This window comes from Glycine soja, chromosome 18 (genome assembly GCF_004193775.1).
Source record: "Glycine soja cultivar W05 chromosome 18, ASM419377v2, whole genome shotgun sequence".
NCBI lineage: Eukaryota > Viridiplantae > Streptophyta > Magnoliopsida > Fabales > Fabaceae > Glycine > Glycine soja.
This window is the reverse complement of record NC_041019.1, coordinates 29,589,566-29,607,026: the sequence shown is the minus strand read 5'-3', so window position 1 is coordinate 29,607,026 and position 17,461 is coordinate 29,589,566.

Sequence of the window (17,461 nt, the reverse complement as noted above, 5' to 3'; positions counted from 1 at the left end):
TGCCTAGCGTCGTTCGCCTATCCTCCAGCCTCAACTCTTATTCTGAGACCCATGAATTGATTGCCTAGCACTGTTCATGTGTCCTCCACCATCGAGGCTAGAGCTCTGCGAATTGATTGCCCAATGTTGTTCGCTTATCCTGCACCCTCAAATGTTATTCGGAGACCCATGAATTGATTGCCTTGCGCGATTCATGTGTCCTCCACCATCGAGGCTGGAGCCCCGCGAATTGATTGCCTAGCGCCGTTCGCCTATCCTCCACCCTCAACTCTTATTCGGAGATCCATTAATTGATTGCTTAGTGTTGTTCATGTGTCCTCCACCATCGAGGTTGGAGTGCCGCCAATTGATTGCCTAGTGCTGTTCGCCTATCCTCCACCCTCAACTCTTATTCGGAGACCCATGAATTAATTGCCTAGCATTGTTCATGTGTGCTTCACAATCGAGGCTAGAGCCCCGCGAATTGATTGCCTAGCGCCGTTCGCCTTTCCTCCACCCTCAACTCTTATTCGGAGACCCATGAATTGATTGCCTAGCACTGTTCATGTATGCTCCACAATCGAGGCTAGAGCCCCGTGAATTGATTGCCTAGCCCTGTTCGCCTATCCTCCACCCTCAACTCTTATTCGGAGACCCATGAAAGGATTGCCTAGCGCTTTTCATGTGTCCTCCACCATCGAGGCTGGTGCCCCGCGAATTGATTGCCTAGCGTTGTTCGCCTATCCTCCACCTTCAACTCTTATTCGGAGACCGATGAATTGATTGCCAAGCACTGTTCATGTCTCCTCCAACATCGAGGCTGGAGACCCACGAATTGATTGTGTAGCGATGTTTGCTTCTCCTTCACCCTCAACTCTTATTCGGAGACCCATGAATTGATTGCTGTCGCAACCTACCCTTCGGCGGGAGGGCGACGCGTGACTCGCGGGATGCGTGTTCCACGAAAGGAATACGCGCGGAGTCGCCACCAACGTTTATTTGAGGAAAACGTCGGAAAAACCGGAAAAGACGCGATCTACGAACTTTTAAGTGAAAGGTTCGGGAGTTGTATTTACGCACGGGGAAGGTATTAGCACCCCACACGTCCGCCCCAAGGGACGGCAGCCTTTAATCGAATGTGCAAACATGACTTTGATTTTTTATGTTCCCTTTTTATGTCTCTATATCCTTTATACCCTTTTTATATTTTCTCTTTTTGTGGTCGACAAGGGTGTTTCCCTTTGCTCCTACGTATTCCTCAATTTGGGATGAGAAAATCAGACCTACGTAGTTCTTTCTTATCAAGTGATTCTTTTTTACTTTAAGGGGTGATCATTTTAAGGCGTTGGACCTTAAAAATGATCCATTTTACTTAGTGAGAAAATGAAATGACAAACTTCAAAAGCCTATTTTTATGGACGAGCTTGACTAGGCGAATTGATTTTAGCCTTTAGTTTCACTTTAGTTATTAATCAATTCGATTAAGAATGAGAAATCCCAAAGAGAAAACGTCCGATTGATTTTCCGCTTTATTTTACTAAAAGATGTCTTTTTGATTATTATATTATTTTTTACCTCTTTTTGATTTCCAACGTGGTTACGGCACGACCGAACGGTCGGAATTTATTTTAACCGAAGTTAATGGATAATACAATTCAAACGTTCGGTGGAAATTTATTTTATTTTTAAGTTAAGCGAGAAATGACTTAAGTAAAATGGCTTAAGCACGTCAACAGGGGGTATAAAAAGTAAACAAAACGAGAAAAAATGCACGAAACACAATGTGGACCACTACGGGTACATAGAATGAATCGAAAAGCTTGGTTCGAGGTACTTACCCGTTGAAGATCGAAGAACGATGAAGAACGAATGAAGAACGTCGAAGAACGGTTGAAACCTTCGCGAAATTCTTCACGGAAAACGTTACGGAAACGTTTCGGAAGCGCCTCGGCTTAGATTTTCTTCACGGAAACGATTTTTCCAAGCAAATTCAAAAGAGAGAGAAGTGCCAAAGGGGCTGAACCCTTTTCTTCTTCACTTCCTCCCCTATTTATAGCAAAATAGGGGAGGTGGTTGCCGCCCAGCTCGCCCAGGCGAGCTCAGCTCGCCCAGGCGAGCCAGGTTGCTTCCTCCAGAAGCAACAGCCTTCTGGAGGAATATTCTAGAGGGCCCAAGTGGGCCTGGGTGCTATTTGCACCCCCATTTTTACTAAGTACACCCCCCTCTGCTGTTTTTTTGGTGATTCTTTTTTCGTAAAGTTACGGAAACTTACGAATTTCGTAACGATACTTGTTTTCTTTCCGTAATGTTACGGAACCTTGCGGATTACATAATCATCCCCTTTTTGACTTACGGAATGTTACGGAACCTCACTTAATTATGCAACGATGCTTCCATTTGATTTCCGGTGTGTCACGGAAACTTACGGATTGTGCATCAATATTTTTTGGTTTTTCGGCATGTCCTGGAATTTCACAAATTGCCTAATGATGGATGCCAAGCACCTCACAAGGACCAAAGAAAGGTCGCATGTCATCAAGCAAAGGTCCCCGGACGAAATTAGGGTATGACAGTTGCCCCTCTTTACTTGTCTTTTATTGGAGATAAAAGGAAAGTAAAGATAAGACACTAATTTCGTTTCTCTCGATTTGACGAGAATCGCGGGTGACCATAAAATCCCCACATGCAAATGATTTGTTGTTCCCAGAATTTCACAAATTGCCTAATGATGGATGCCAAGCACCTCACAAGGACCAAAGAATGGTCGCATGTCATCAAGCAAAGGTCCCCGGACGAAAATCAGTGTATGACACTAATTTCGCTCCTCTCGGTTGACGAGAGTCGCGGGTGACCATGACTTGTCGTTCCTAGAACTTCACAAATTGCCTAATGATGGATGCCTAAGCACCTCACAAGGACCAAAGAATGGTCGCATGTCATCAAGCAAAGGTCCCCGGACGAAAATCAGTGTATGACACTAATTTCGCTCCTCTCGGTTGACGAGAGTCGCGGGTGACCATGAAATTTCCACATGTAAATGACTTGTTGTTCCCGGAGGAACAAAAGGTGCAGAAGACTATGTCAGCCTCTGCATGCTATCAAGCGTTCTGTCTTACAGATAGCAAAAGAATGTTTATACGGATAACCACTTGGGTATTTCCGCGTATCATCGGGCCCGCCGCCTCTGGATGATACAAGGGTGCAGAATGACCAAACTTGGTCTCTGCTTGTCATCGGGCCCGCCGCCTCTGGATGACAAAAGGGTGCGGATAACCGTAAGGTATCTCCGCGTATCATCGGGCCCGCCGCCTCTGGATGATACAAGGGTGCAGAATGACCAAACTTGGTCTCTGCTTGTCATCGGGCCCGCCGCCTCTGGATGACAAAAGGATGCGGATAACCGTAAGGTATCTCCGCGTATCATCGGGCCCGCCGCCTCTGGATGATACAAGGGTGCAGAATGACCAAACTTGGTCTCTGCTTGTCATCGGGCCCGCCGCCTCTGGATGACAAAAGGGTGCGGATAACCGTAAGGTATCTCCGCGTATCATCGGGCCCGCCGCCTCTGGATGATACAAGGGTGCAGAATGACAAAACTTGGTCTCTGCTTGTCATCGGGCCCGCCGCCTCTGGATGACAAAAGGGTGCGGATAACCGTAAGGTATCTCCGCGTATCATCGGGCCCGCCGCCTCTGGATGATACAAGGGTGCAGAATGACCAAACTTGGTCTCTGCTTGTCATCGGGCCCGTCGCCTCTGGATGACAAAAGGGTGCGGATAACTGTAAGGTATCTCCGCGTATCATCGGGCCCGCCGCCTCTGGATGATACAAGGGTGCAGAATGACCAAACTTGGTCTCTGCTTGTCATCGGGCCCGCCGCCTCTGGATGACAAAAGGGTGCGGATAACCGTAAGGTATCTCCGCGTATCATCGGGCCCGCCGCCTCTGGATGATACAAGGGTGCAGAATGACCAAACTTGGTCTCTGCTTGTCATCGGGCCCGCCGCCTCTGGATGACAAAAGGGTGCGGATAACCGTAAGGTATCTCCGCGTATCATCGGGCCCGCCGCCTCTGGATGATACAAGGGTGCAGAATGACCAAACTTGGTCTCTGCTTGTCATCGGGCCCGCCGCCTCTGGATGACAAAAGGGTGCGGATAACCGTAAGGTATCTCCGCGTATCATCGGGCCCGCCGCCTCTGGATGATACAAGGGTGCAGAATGACCAAACTTGGTCTCTGCTTGTAATCGGGCCCGCCGCCTCTGGATGACAAAAGGGTGCGGATAACCGTAAGGTATCTCCGCGTATCATCGGGCCCGCCGCCTCTGGATGATACAAGGGTGCAGAATGACCAAACTTGGTCTCTGCTTGTCATCGGGCCCGCCGCCTCTGGATGACAAAAGGGTGCGGATAACCGTAAGGTATCTCCGCGTATCATTGGGCCCGCCGCCTCTGTATGATACAAGGGTGCATGTCACATGACCTCAGGGTCAGTATGACAAAGATTATGGGGCGGCCGACAAAAGCAAGGCTCTTGCTCCTACGTATCCTCCAATGAGGAACTCAGACCTACGTAGTTCTGGATAACTTGTGAGACTTGAAAAGTCTCCATCGGAAAATGCTGACATCTCCGGAAAGGGCGCAGATGACCATATTGGTCTCTGCTCGTAAATCACACTTGGGGTCACTGAATGACGAGGTGCGGATAACCGTAAGGTGTCTCCGCGGGCTACCAGCTCTTGAGTCATGGCAACAAAAGGCGGTGTGGTCGACAAAAGCGAGGCTCTTGCTCCTACGTATCCTCCAATGAGGAACTCAGACCTACGTAGTTCTGGATAACTTGTGAGATTTGAAAAAGTCTCGGTGTTTTCTCCACTAAAATGCAAACATGCTTTAGCAAGGAGACAAATATTCCAACTGATTTAGAGCAGCATATGCTTTTTTGAGTGAAAAACAATGCGTCTACCGGGGAAGGAGAGTCTGCTGATGAAATCTCCCATAACCATAAATGAGATTTTGGATGTTAGCATTTCGTTTCTAAATGATCATTTAGAGGAAACACTGGGTTCGACAAAAATAGAAGAAATCCACTCAAAGTGTATCAATCTCGCACAGGTAAGTGTTTCATCCTAATTCCGAACCATAGATGTGTCATGACTTGACTTTGCAAATTATTTCCTATCAAATCAAAAATTACATGCGTGATCATGGATCAATAGGGCTTCCCTTGGGAATGGGTTCTTTTGGTGCTTTTTTTTTTCGGCTTTTGTGTGTTTTTGGCTTTTGATTTTTCTGGCTTTTTCTTTTTCTGTTTTTTTTTTTGTTTAGTGCGGGGCGAGGAAAAAAAAGTCGCCAGCGCACGGGATTTTGGTTGGTAATCAAAGGGAGAAGACCATTTTAGGTCGTGGTTTCCTTTCCTTCTTTTTTTGTTCATTTGGTGACAATTCTGTATTGTTCAGATATTGTCCGGTCCAAAGACCTCTCTGCACATTTCTTCTGTTTTCTTTCGATCCTTGATCAGGAGCTTTCTTTCCTTCTTTTCTCTTTTTTTCTTTCTCCCATTCTTTGATTGGGAATTTTCTTTCTTTTCTTTTTGCTTTCTCCCACTCTTTGATTGGGAATTTCCTTTCTTTTCTTTTTTTGCTTTCTCTTTGATTGGAAATTTTCCTTCTTTTCCTTTTTGCTTTCTCTTTGATTGGAAATTTTCCTTCTTTTCCTTTTTGCTTCCGAGGGTAAGGATTATGGTGAGTCAGGATTTTGGCTCAAGGTTTGTAGAATGGCTAGACACGATACATGTCGGGGTTTGGTTTGGCTCAAGGATAAAAGGGATGCCCCACATTATTTCCATGACACAAATGCAAAAATGATGATTTGGAAACTTTATGCAAAACTGGTCATGCATGCACCTATGCGGACACTCAAGTGTCAAATTTTTATGGTCATGTGATGCTAGGGCTCAGGATTCATTTCCTCTATTTTAAATCAACCCAATGTTTCCAAATATATGTTCTTTTATCAATTTGTGCATTCATCCGAGTCCATTTCGGGCGTCTGGGAAAATCTTCACAGCATTCACCCTTCAGGTGTATACACATTTTTTCAAAAACTAGTTATGATCAGTGAATTTTTCCAAAGAAAAGTTGGAAGTCATCTCTTTTCAAAAGCATGTTGGTTTTTCAGCTTGACAACTTATTTTTCTTTTCCTTTTTTATCATTTGTTTATTTCTTTTTCTTGTTTGTTTTTTTTGTTTTTTTTTTTTTCATGAGGTATTTTGCTACCTAAACATGTGTATATTTTTGTGAGGTATTTTTGCTATATACACGCATATCCAAGGTATCTTGCTACCTAAACATACCTATATATGTTTTGTAAGGTATGTTTGCTATATACATGCATATCCAAGGTATCTTTCTACCTAAACATACATATATATATTTTGTGAAGTATTTTGTGTTTACATACACGCACATCTAAGGTATCTCTCTACCTAAACATACATATATATTTTGTGAAGTATTTTTTTGTTTACATACATGCATATCTAGGGTATTTTTCTACCTAAACATACATATATATATTTTGTGAAGTGTTTTTTTGTTTACATACATGCATATCTAGGGTATTTTCACTACCTAAACATACATATATATATTTTGTGAGGTATGACTACCTTCCGAGCTTGCGCTTGTTTTATTTAAATCCCCAGGATCATGAGCAACTAGGTGCGTCCTACTATAAAAAGTGATCAAATAACAAGCATAGATTCAAAAGGTACTAGGTTGCCTCCTAGTAGCGCTTCTTTAACGTCTTTAGCTGGACGCCTTATGACTTGTCGGTCACTGACCTAGTACTTTCCTTACCTTTGGCTTTGGACTTGGTTGCCTATTGGTCGGCCATGTGTCGTAGGCAATACTCAAACCTTTTTGTGGATGAGCAGAGGTGAACTCTAAAGGTGGTGGCGGTGCGTCTATTGCCCGCTACCGACCATCCCCAGGCTGCTGTGGTGTTTTGCCCTGCGCCTGCCTGGAGACGCAGTACTTCTTGATGAAAGCTCGATTAGTAGGGGGCCTGATGCCCTTGCTGGAGGTGACAGGTACTCCGTAGAACTGACAGAGACCCGTAATTAGAGCTTGACAACTCCAAGACCCTGCTGGACTTCTTCGGGTCCACTGGGTGTCTTGCAGGCGCGATCCCTGCAAATAATAGATGAAATCAGAAATCAGTTGAGCGATGTGCATACTTACCTATGATGATGTGACCTTGTCAGGGGGGTACGAGCACCCTGTAGGACTGATAGAGGCCCGTAACCAGAGCTGGAAACCCCAGGGCCCTGTTGGACTTTTCCGGGTCCACTGGGTGTCTCTTGGGTGCGATCCCTGCAAACAATAGATGGTATCAGAAATCAGTTGAACTATATGCATACTTACCCATGTTGGGACGACACAGACCAACTGATACTTTTGCAGGGGGAGATTGGCATTGCGGTCGCTGGGCAGAATGTTGCTAAGTAGCAATGTCATCTATATCTGTGTAAGAGTGGTCATGTTAGTGCGCATGATCCGCACTCGTCTCTTTGCAGCGGCACGGGTGAAATCTTGCCCCGGTATGCATAGTAGCTGTCATACCCTAATTTCGTCCGGGGACCTTTGCTCGATGACGTGCGACCATTCTTTGGTCCTCGTGAGGTGCTTGGCACCCATCATTAGGCAATTTGTGAAATTTCAGGACATGCCGAAAAACCAAAAAAATATTGATGCACAATCCGTAAGTTTCCGTGACACACCGGAAATCCAATGGAAGCATCATTGCATAATTAAGTGAGGTTCCGTAACATTCCGTAAGTCAAAAAGGGGATGATTATGTAATCCGCAAGGTTCCGTAACATTACGGAAAGAAAACAAGTATCGTTACGAAATTCGTAAGTTTCCGTAACTTTACGAAAAAAGAATCACCAAAAAAACAGCAGAGGGGGGTGTACTTAGTAAAAATGGGGGTGCAAATAGCACCCAGGCCCACTTGGGCCCTCTGGAATATTCCTCCAGAAGGCGGTTGCTTCTGGAGGAAGCAACCCTGCTCGCCTGGGCGAGCTGGGCGGCAACCACCTCCCCTATTTTGCTATAAATAGGGGAGGAAGGCAAGAAGGAAGGGGTTCAGCCCCTTAGGCACTTCTCTCTCTTTCGAATTTGCTTGGAAAAATTGTTTCCGTGAAGAAAATCTAAGCCGAGGCGCTTCCGAAACGTTTCCGTAACGTTTTCCGTGAGGAATCTCGCAAAGGTTTCAACCGTTCTTCGACGTTCTTCATTCGTTCTTCATCGTTCTTCGATCTTCAACGGGTAAGTACCTCGAACCAAGCTTTTCGATTCATTCTATGTACCCGTAGTGGTCCACATTGTGTTTCGTGCATTTTTATTCTCGTTTTGTTTACTTTTTATACCCCCTGTTGACGTGCTTAAGCCATTTTACTTAAGTCATTTCTCGCTTAACTTAAAAATAAAATAAATTTCCACCGAACGTTTGAATTGTATTATCCATTAACTTCGGTTAAAATAAATTCCGACCGTTCGGTCGTGCCGTAACCACGTTGGAAATCAAAAAGAGGTAAAAAATAATATAAATAATCGAAAAACATCTTTTAGTAAAATAAAGCGGAAAATCAATCGGACGTTTTCTCTTTGGGATTTCTCATTCTTAATCGAATTGATTAATAACTAAAGTGAAACTAAGGCTAAAATCAACTCGCCTAGTCAAGCTCGTCCACAAAAAATAGGCTTTTGAAGTTCGTCATTTCAATTTCTCACTAAGTAAAATGGATCATTTTTAAGGTCCAACGCCTTAAAATGATCACCTCTTAAAGTAAAAAAGAATCACTTGATAAAAAAGAACTACGTAGGTCTGATTTTCTCATCCCAAATTGAGGAATACGTAGGAGCAAAGGGAAACACCCTTGTCGACCACAAAGAGAAAAAAATATAAAAAGGGTATAAAGGACATAGAGACATAAAAAGGGAACATAAAAAATCAAAGTCATGTTTGCACATTCGATTAAAGGCTGCCGTCCCTTGGGGCGGACGTATGGGGTGCTAATACCTTCCCCGTGCGTAAATACAACTCCCGAACCTTTCACTTAAAAGTTCGTAGATCGCGTCTTTTCCGGTTTTTCCGACGTTTTCCTCAAATAAACGTTGGTGGTGACTCTGCGCGTATTCCTTTCGTGGAACACGCATCCCGCGAGTCACGCGTCGCCCTCCCGCCGAAGGGTAGGTTGCGACAGTTGGCGACTCCACTGGGGACTGTTTTTAGAGAGTTAGGCCATTTAATTTTGTGCAATGTTTTACCGTGACTTACCCCTTTGTTGGTTTCCTTTCATTATGTTCTTGTGTATATAAACTCTTTGTTGCTTTTAGTGCGTTTTAAATGTATGCATGAAGTAAATATTTATTCATTTGATGCACACAAACACCAACACTATTTGCACACACTGTGAGTGAAAAAGGGCCCTATACCCGGGTTCATGGGAGCATAAGGAGTGGAGGTGAATCTGTGATCATGCTAGGTCTCCGACTTGCTTGATTACAGTGAACCCTCATCTAGAGCTTTTCTCTTTGAAAACCTATTGTTGCTAGTAGTCCCTACTGCTACAATATGTTCTTCAAAGGGGATGATACCTCTAGAAACCATCAAGAGAGATATAACTACCTTGGGGATTATTGCTAAAAGCCTAGTTAGTTCTCTCCCTTATAGGTCCCTTAAATAGGGGCACGAAGCAAACACGCTGCGTGCCATTTTTCACACTGCCATGCATGAGTATCATATACCCTTTTGCTTATGTTCGGTAAATATTGTCATACTGTGTACATTCCCGCATTGTGTCTTTTGCATAGGCATTGCATATGGGTTCTGTCTTGATCCCTACTGTAAACAAACCAACGGAGGGTCCGTGTCGCCTTCTTAAAAACGTGCGTTGGGGCATTTTGCTACCCCTAGACGTCGTATCTAAGAAGGGGACAAATTCCCCGGACCCCCGCATTCCTAGATTGCATCTGTGTCATATGCATTCCATCATGCATTCATCCATTCCACCCATGAGATATCGGAGTTTTGATTTGCACCAGCTTTTATCTCACTTTAGTAAGCATGGGAACAAATCAAACCGGCAAGAGGTTCTACCAAGTCAAGGTCAAAAGCCCAGATACCACCAGCATCAAGGAATTAGGACGGTTGATGGAACCCCTCCAAATGCAAGCCTTCCGCATGACTTACGGAAAGATCTTAGAGTTGACCATAGCAGAGGTGTCCATAGAAGCCATTGCATCACTTACCCAATACTACGACCAGCCTTTGAGATGCTTCACATTCGGGGACTTCCAATTAGTACCAACCATTGAAGAATTTGAGGAAATTCTAGGATGTCCTCTCGGGGAAGAAAACCATATCTTTCCTCCGGGTGTCTCCCCTCTTTGAGCAGAATTGCAACTGTGGTCAAGGATTCAGCCAGAGGTTTGGACCGCATAAAACAGACTCGGAACGGCATAGCGGGCCTGCCACAGAAGTACCTAGAAGACAAGGCGAGGGGTATGGCCAATCAAGGAGACTGGGTCCCGTTTATGGATGTGTTAGCTTTGCTAATTTTTGGGGTCGTCCTCTTTCCAAACGTGGATGGTTTGATAGACCTAGCAGCAATCGACGCTTTCCTTGCCTACCACCATAGCAAGGAAAGTCCGGTGGTAGCTGTCTTGGCAGATCTATTTGACACATTTGACCGAAGGTGCGAGAAGAGTAGCGCACGGATCATCTGTTGCTTACCCGCCCTCTGTGTTTTGTTGGTTTCACACTTGTTCCAACAAGACACAAGACATCCATGTCCGCTCCTGAGCCATCGCTCGTGTACTGAAAAGAGGAGAATGGATTGGGACCAGCTCTTGGCCGGGATAGGAGGTAGAACAATCAGTTGGTTCCCCCGATGGAAGGAAGGAAAAGAAGGAGTCCTTTTCTCATGTGGAAGGTACCCAAACATTCCGCTGGTAGGAACGAGGGGTTGTATTAATTACAATCCCACGCTCGCTATAAGACAACTAGGGTACCCCATGAGGGGAGCACCGACGGAAGAAAGCATGTCTCCTTTCCTTGTGAGGGATCTCGGCGCACAAAATTCCAAGACTATACAAAGAATCCATAAGGCATGGGAAACCCCGTTAAGGAAAGATCAAGAGCTTAGAGGCATTCGTAATGGCATCATTGGTGGGTACCACGAATGGCTGAAAGTTCGCATACGAGGTTTAGATTGGCTCGCCAAGTTAAAAGTCGTCAGCGAAGAGAATTTTGAAGCACCGGAAGAGGACGAAGAAGTCCAAGCTCTCAAAAGCGAGTTAGGAAAGGCAAAACTCGCCAAGGAGAAGTTCAAGTTGGCTGCTACACCACGTTCGGAAGGAGTGCGCCGGGTTACGGGAAGAGAATGCAATTACCGCAAGAGCCCTTGAACAAGAGACCAAGAGGGCTCGCAAGGAAGAGTATGGCCGGAACAAATTTCGCGGAGCTCTATGGGGTAGCAATAATGAACTCAAGTTGCGAAGGGAAGAAAGGGACCAGTCGCGAGCACATAGCATGGTTCTGAAAGAGGAGTTGATTGCTTGTTCAAGGTCCAAAAGAAGCTTGTCTCAGCGTCTATGCGAGACAGAGACCAACATGTTAGCTATCATCGCCAAGTACCAAGAAGAGTTGGGTCTAGCCACGGCCCACGAGCATAGAATCGCGGATGAGTATGCCCAAGTATATGCGGAAAAAGAGGCTAGAGGAAGGGTGATCGACTCTTTACACCAAGAGGCAACCATGTGGATGGATCGGTTTGCTCTTACCTTGACGGGAGTCAAGAACTTCCCCGATTGTTAGCCAAGGCCAAGGGCGATGGCAGACCACCTACTCCGCCCCGAAGAGATTCATGGCTTCTCGGCTATTGTCAGCATATGATAGACTTAATGGCCCACATAATTAGAAATCGTTAGGAAACTTGTATGGTCTCTCAGACCTTGACTAGATATGATTTCTTTTTTGAAATAAAATGAGTTGGTCCCAGGTTTCTACTCCAAAAAGCTTGTGCAAATCAAATCACTCCTACATCTCATCTAAGAGATTTCAAAGGAATGAAGTTTGGGAGCTAGTTCCTAGACGCCGAGGGAACTAATGTGATTGGCACCAAGTGGATCTTCAAGAACAAAACCAATGAAGAAGGTGTTATAACCAGAAACAAGGCCAGACTTGTTGCTAAGGCTACACTCAGATTGAAGGTGTAGACTTTGATGAAACTTTCGCCCCTGTTGCTAGACTTGAGTCCATCAGATTGTTACTTGGTGTAGCTTGCATCCTCAAATTCAAGCTGTACAAATGGATGTGAAGAGCGCGTTTCTGAATGGATACCTGAATGAAGAAGTCTATGTGGAGCAGCCAAGGGATTTGTAGATCCAACTCATCCAGATCATGTATACAGGCTCAAGAAGGCTCTCTGTGGATTGAAGCAAGCTCCAAGAGCTTGGTATGAAAGGCTAACAAAATTCCTTACTCAGCAAGGGTATAGGAAGGGAGGAATTGACAAGACTCTCTTTGTCAAACAAGATGCTGAAAACTTGATGATAGCACAGATATATGTTGATGACATTGTGTTTGGAGGGATGTCGAATGAGATGCTTCGACATTTTGTCCAACAGATGCAATCTGAATTGAGATGAGTCTTTTGGAGAGCTGACTTATTTTCTGGGACTCCAAGTGAAGCAGATGGAAGACTCCAATATCCTCTCACAAAGCAAGTATGCAAAGAACATTGTCAAGAAGTTTGGATGGAAATGCCAGCCATAAAAGAACACCTGCACTACTCACTTGAAGCTGTCAAAAGATGAAGCTGGCACCAGTGTTGATCAAAGTCTGTACAGAAGCATGATTGGGAGCTTATATATATTTAACAGCTAGCAGACCTGACATCACCTATGCAGTAGGTGTTGTGCAAGATATCAAGCCAATCCTAAGATAAGTCACTTGAATCAAGTAAAGAGAATTCTGAAATATGTAAATGGCACCAGTGACTATGGGATTATGTACTGTCATTGTTCAGATTCAATGCTGGTTGGGTACTGTGATGCTGATTGGGCTGGAAGTGCAGATGACAGAAAAGCACTTCTGGTGATGTTTTATTTGGGAAACAATCTTATTTCATGGTTCAGCAAGAAGCAAAACTGCGTGTCCCTATCTACTGCTGAAGCAGAAGTATATTGCAGCAGGAAGCAGCTGTTCACAACTAGTTTTGGTGAAGCAGAATGCTGAAGGAGTACAATGTCGAACAAGATGTCATGACATTGTACTGTGACAACTTGAGTGCTATTAATATTTCTAAAAATCCTGTTCAACCACAGCAGACCAAGCACATTGACATTAGACATCACTATATTAGAGATCTTGTTGATGATAAAGTTATCACACTGAAGCATGTTGACACTGAGGAACAAATAGCAGATATTCATCCAAAGGCATTGATGCAAATCAGTTTGAAAAACTGAGGGGCAAGCTCAGTTTTGTTAGTAGGATTTATAGCAATTACTTTTATCTGAACGTGCTCAAACGTTAATAGCGCGTTCACATCTGGGAACAAATTCGACCGTTGTTCACACGACCCTCTACATTCATCATTCAAACTCATATTTTCGTGGTAATCTCGTTTTCATCAGCATTCCCCAACACCTCTCAGAGATTCACGAAACCACTCCAAAAGGCTCTCGTTCTCCATGGCTACCTCACCAAAAGAAACTTCATCTCCTGGTTCACCCTCTGTACCATCATCTCCATCATCCACCAAAGCACCATCAAAACCAGGAACAACCTGAATTCAATATCCAACCCATACAAATGATTCCTGGTCAAGCCCCTATTCCTGAGAAACTGGTCCCCAAAAGACAACAGGGAGTGAAGATTTCTAAGACCTAGCCTTGCAACAAGTCCTAGGGAAGTAGACACGGAGATGGATAAGAAGACCGCTATGATAGAGTACTTCTGAAAAATGCTTCTGTCCCTAATGCTGATAAAGATGTTCCAACACATCCCCAAATAGCTGAGATCTTCTTCTCATCCAGTAAAGACGACAAGGAAGAGGATCAAGCCACAGAGGAGACCCCTGCACCAAGGGCACCAGAACCTGCTCCAGGTGACCTCATTGACCAGAAGAAGTAGAATCTGATGAGGAACCCATTGCCAACAAGTTGGCACCTGGCATTGCAGAAAGATTACAAAGCAGAAAGGGAAGAACCCCCATTAAGTTCTGGACGAATCAAAACTATGGCACAGAAGAAGAGCACTCCAATCACTCCTACCACATCCAATGGAGCAAGTTTCAATCCCTTCCAAGAAGGAAGAATTTCCTCTATCTGATTCTGATGATGATGTCGAACTAGATTTCTCGACATCAAGAGGGCCAAGAAATCAGGGAAAAAGGTGCCTGGAAATGTCCCTGATGCACCATGGACAACATTTATTCCACTCCATTGCAAGCAATGTTGAAAGGTGGAATTTGTTATATCAACGCAGACTTGCTGTGAAGAGAACTGGGAAGAGATGCTTGGATTGCAAGGAGATCATGGACCTCATCAAGGCTGCTGGACTGCTGAAAACTGTCACCAAGTTGGGAGATTGCTATGAAAGCCAGTCAGGGAATTCATTGTCAACATTCCCTCTGACATAACAAACAGAAAGAGTGATGATATATCGAAGTTTGTCAGAAGAGAAGTGTGAGATTCTCCCTGCTGTAATCAACAATATGGGAGACCAACTGAAGGAGTGTGGATATTGCTGTTTCTGAGCATCAAATTGCCAAGGAAATCACTGCCAAACAAGTCCAGCATTGGCCAAAGAGGGAAGCTTCCTGCAGGGAAGCTAAGGTGAAGTATGCAATCCTGCATAGGATTGGCGCTGCAAACTGGGTACCCCACCAATAATACTTCCACTGTTGCACACTAGGGTAAATTTCTGTATGCTGTTGAACCAAGTCCAAATTTAATTTTGGAAACTATATTTTTGACCAACGTTAAGCATTCAGAATCTTTTGCTGTCAAATTACCCATTGCCTTCCCAACTGTATTGTGTGGCATTATGTTGAGTCAACATCCAAATATTTTAAACAACATTGCTCTGTGATGAAGAGAGAAGGGCTTCTCCCTGCATTACAAACTGTTTGAGGGGACACATGTCCCAGACATTGTCTCGACATCAGGGAAAGCTGCTGCTTCAGGTGCTGTGTCCAAGGATGCTTTGATTGCTCGACAGGACACATGCAAGGTGCTGGAAGCAACCATCAAAGCCACACAGAGAAGAAACTGGAGCTGGAACGCCTGATCAAAAGACTCTCAGACAGTGGCATTGATAATGGTGAAGCAGCTGAGGAGAAGAAGGAAGCAGCTGAGGAAGAAGAAGAAGCCGCTGAGGAAGAAGAAGATGCAGCAGAGGATACAGAATCAGATGATGATGATGCCACCCCATGACCATCAGACCTTTATTTTTGCTTTTTACAAGCTATAGGGGCATGTCCCTTTGAACATTGATTGCTATTGGTCTGTAATATTTGCATGCATTCTACTTTGTCAAATTCTGTCTAAAAAGGGGAGTAATAGTAGTATATGATATTTTATATTTGAGTAGAGGATACGATGTATGCATGATTCATGATTTGAGGGGAGTTGTATGTATATGATTTTGAGGGGGAGACTGCTGTGCTATGATGATGATGATGTAAGCTACTGTAACTACTAGTAGCTGATAGAAGATGCTGCAGTAAGAGCATGGAGACAGGGGGAGCAGAAAGCTGATGTCACATGAGATGTCGTGACATCCTGGAAACGACTTGCAACTTGCAGAATTTGTTTGTCGCCACTACAGATACCGTTGTGCTTGATTACTCTGATAATGAAGTTGCTGATCCCACTTGCATAACTGCTCGTACCTGCTCAGGAAGTGTCTAAGTATGTTTTAGACAAAATTTGCCAAAGGGGAGATTGTTAGTGCTTAGCTTTACTGAGTTTTAAAAGATTGGCTAAAATTTTGTTAAAACATAAGCACTTAGACAATGAAGGAAGCTGGAGTTGCTGCACATGATGATCAACATTACGTCAAGGAATCAGATCGGGCCTCACAATGCACAAGGCAAGATAAAATGTCAAATGAAGTATTGAAGCGTGCAGGATCAGAATGTCGGAATACATGACAGAATCCTGCCAAATACTGGACACATAAATCTGTTATATTCTTTAACAGATTAATGTGCAGTTAGCAACAGATTTGGCGATCTATCTTTAGGAACGAATTAAAAGATAATTAAAGTTCGAATTACAAACTTGAATAGTTCGTTCAGGATTAAAGATTAAAGATAAAAACTAAAAGATCAAACTTTATCTTTTAGATCTTTAAGTGCAGATTTTCAGGAGAATGATAGATCTTATCCAGCGCAAGTTGTTGCAGCCCAGATACGTACACTGCTATATAAACATGAAGGCTGCACGAGTTTTCTACCAAGTCCGGGATTGAAGAGTTATTTTGTGAGTTTTGGGACTTGAGTGTTTTGTGAGCCACCTTGATGTTATCCTAACATCAAGTGTTGGACCTGAGTGTGTAGAGTTGATCTCTTTTGTTCAGAGAGCAATCTCTGGTGTGTCTTTGATTTATTTGTAAACACGGGAGAGTGATTGAGAGGGGTGTAGAGGGGTTCTCATATCTAAGAGTGGCTCTTAGGTAGAGGTTGCACGGGTAGTGGTTAGGTGAGAAGGTTGTAAACAGTGGCTGTTAGATCTTCGAACTAACACTATTTAGTGGATTTCCTCCCTGGCTTGGTAGCCCCCAGATGTAGGTGACGTTGCACCGAACTGGGTTAACAATTCTCTTGTGTTATTTGCTAACTTATTCTGTTCATACTGTCAAATATAATCTGCATGTTCTGAAGCGTGATGTCGTGACATCCGGTACGACATCTGTCATTGGTATCAGAATTTCATCTTCTTACTTGCGCATTTGGGGGCGCAGTGCCCCATGTGTACAATTAATAGGTGATATGGACCTTCCGGCTTCCCGTGACAAAGGACGAGACCAACATACAATGCATGCTAGAGATAAAATGTGGGAGTGACTTAATTCGCACTGATTTTTGGAGTAAAAACGTGGGATAAACTCATTTTTATTCAAAAAGTTATAACTAGTCAAGATCTGAGCGACAATACAAACTTCCTAGCGGTTTTCTAATCATATGGTCCATTAAGTCTATCATATGCTGACAATAGCTGAGAAGTCCGTGAATCTCCTCGGGGGCGGAGTAGGTGTCCGCCACTGCTTTGGCTTGGCTAGCAATCGGGGAAGTTCTTGACTCCTGTTCAAAGTAAGAGCAAATCGGTCCATCCTCATTGTTGCCTCTTGGTGCAATGAATCAATTACCCTTTCCCTTGCTTCCCTTTCTGCTGATATA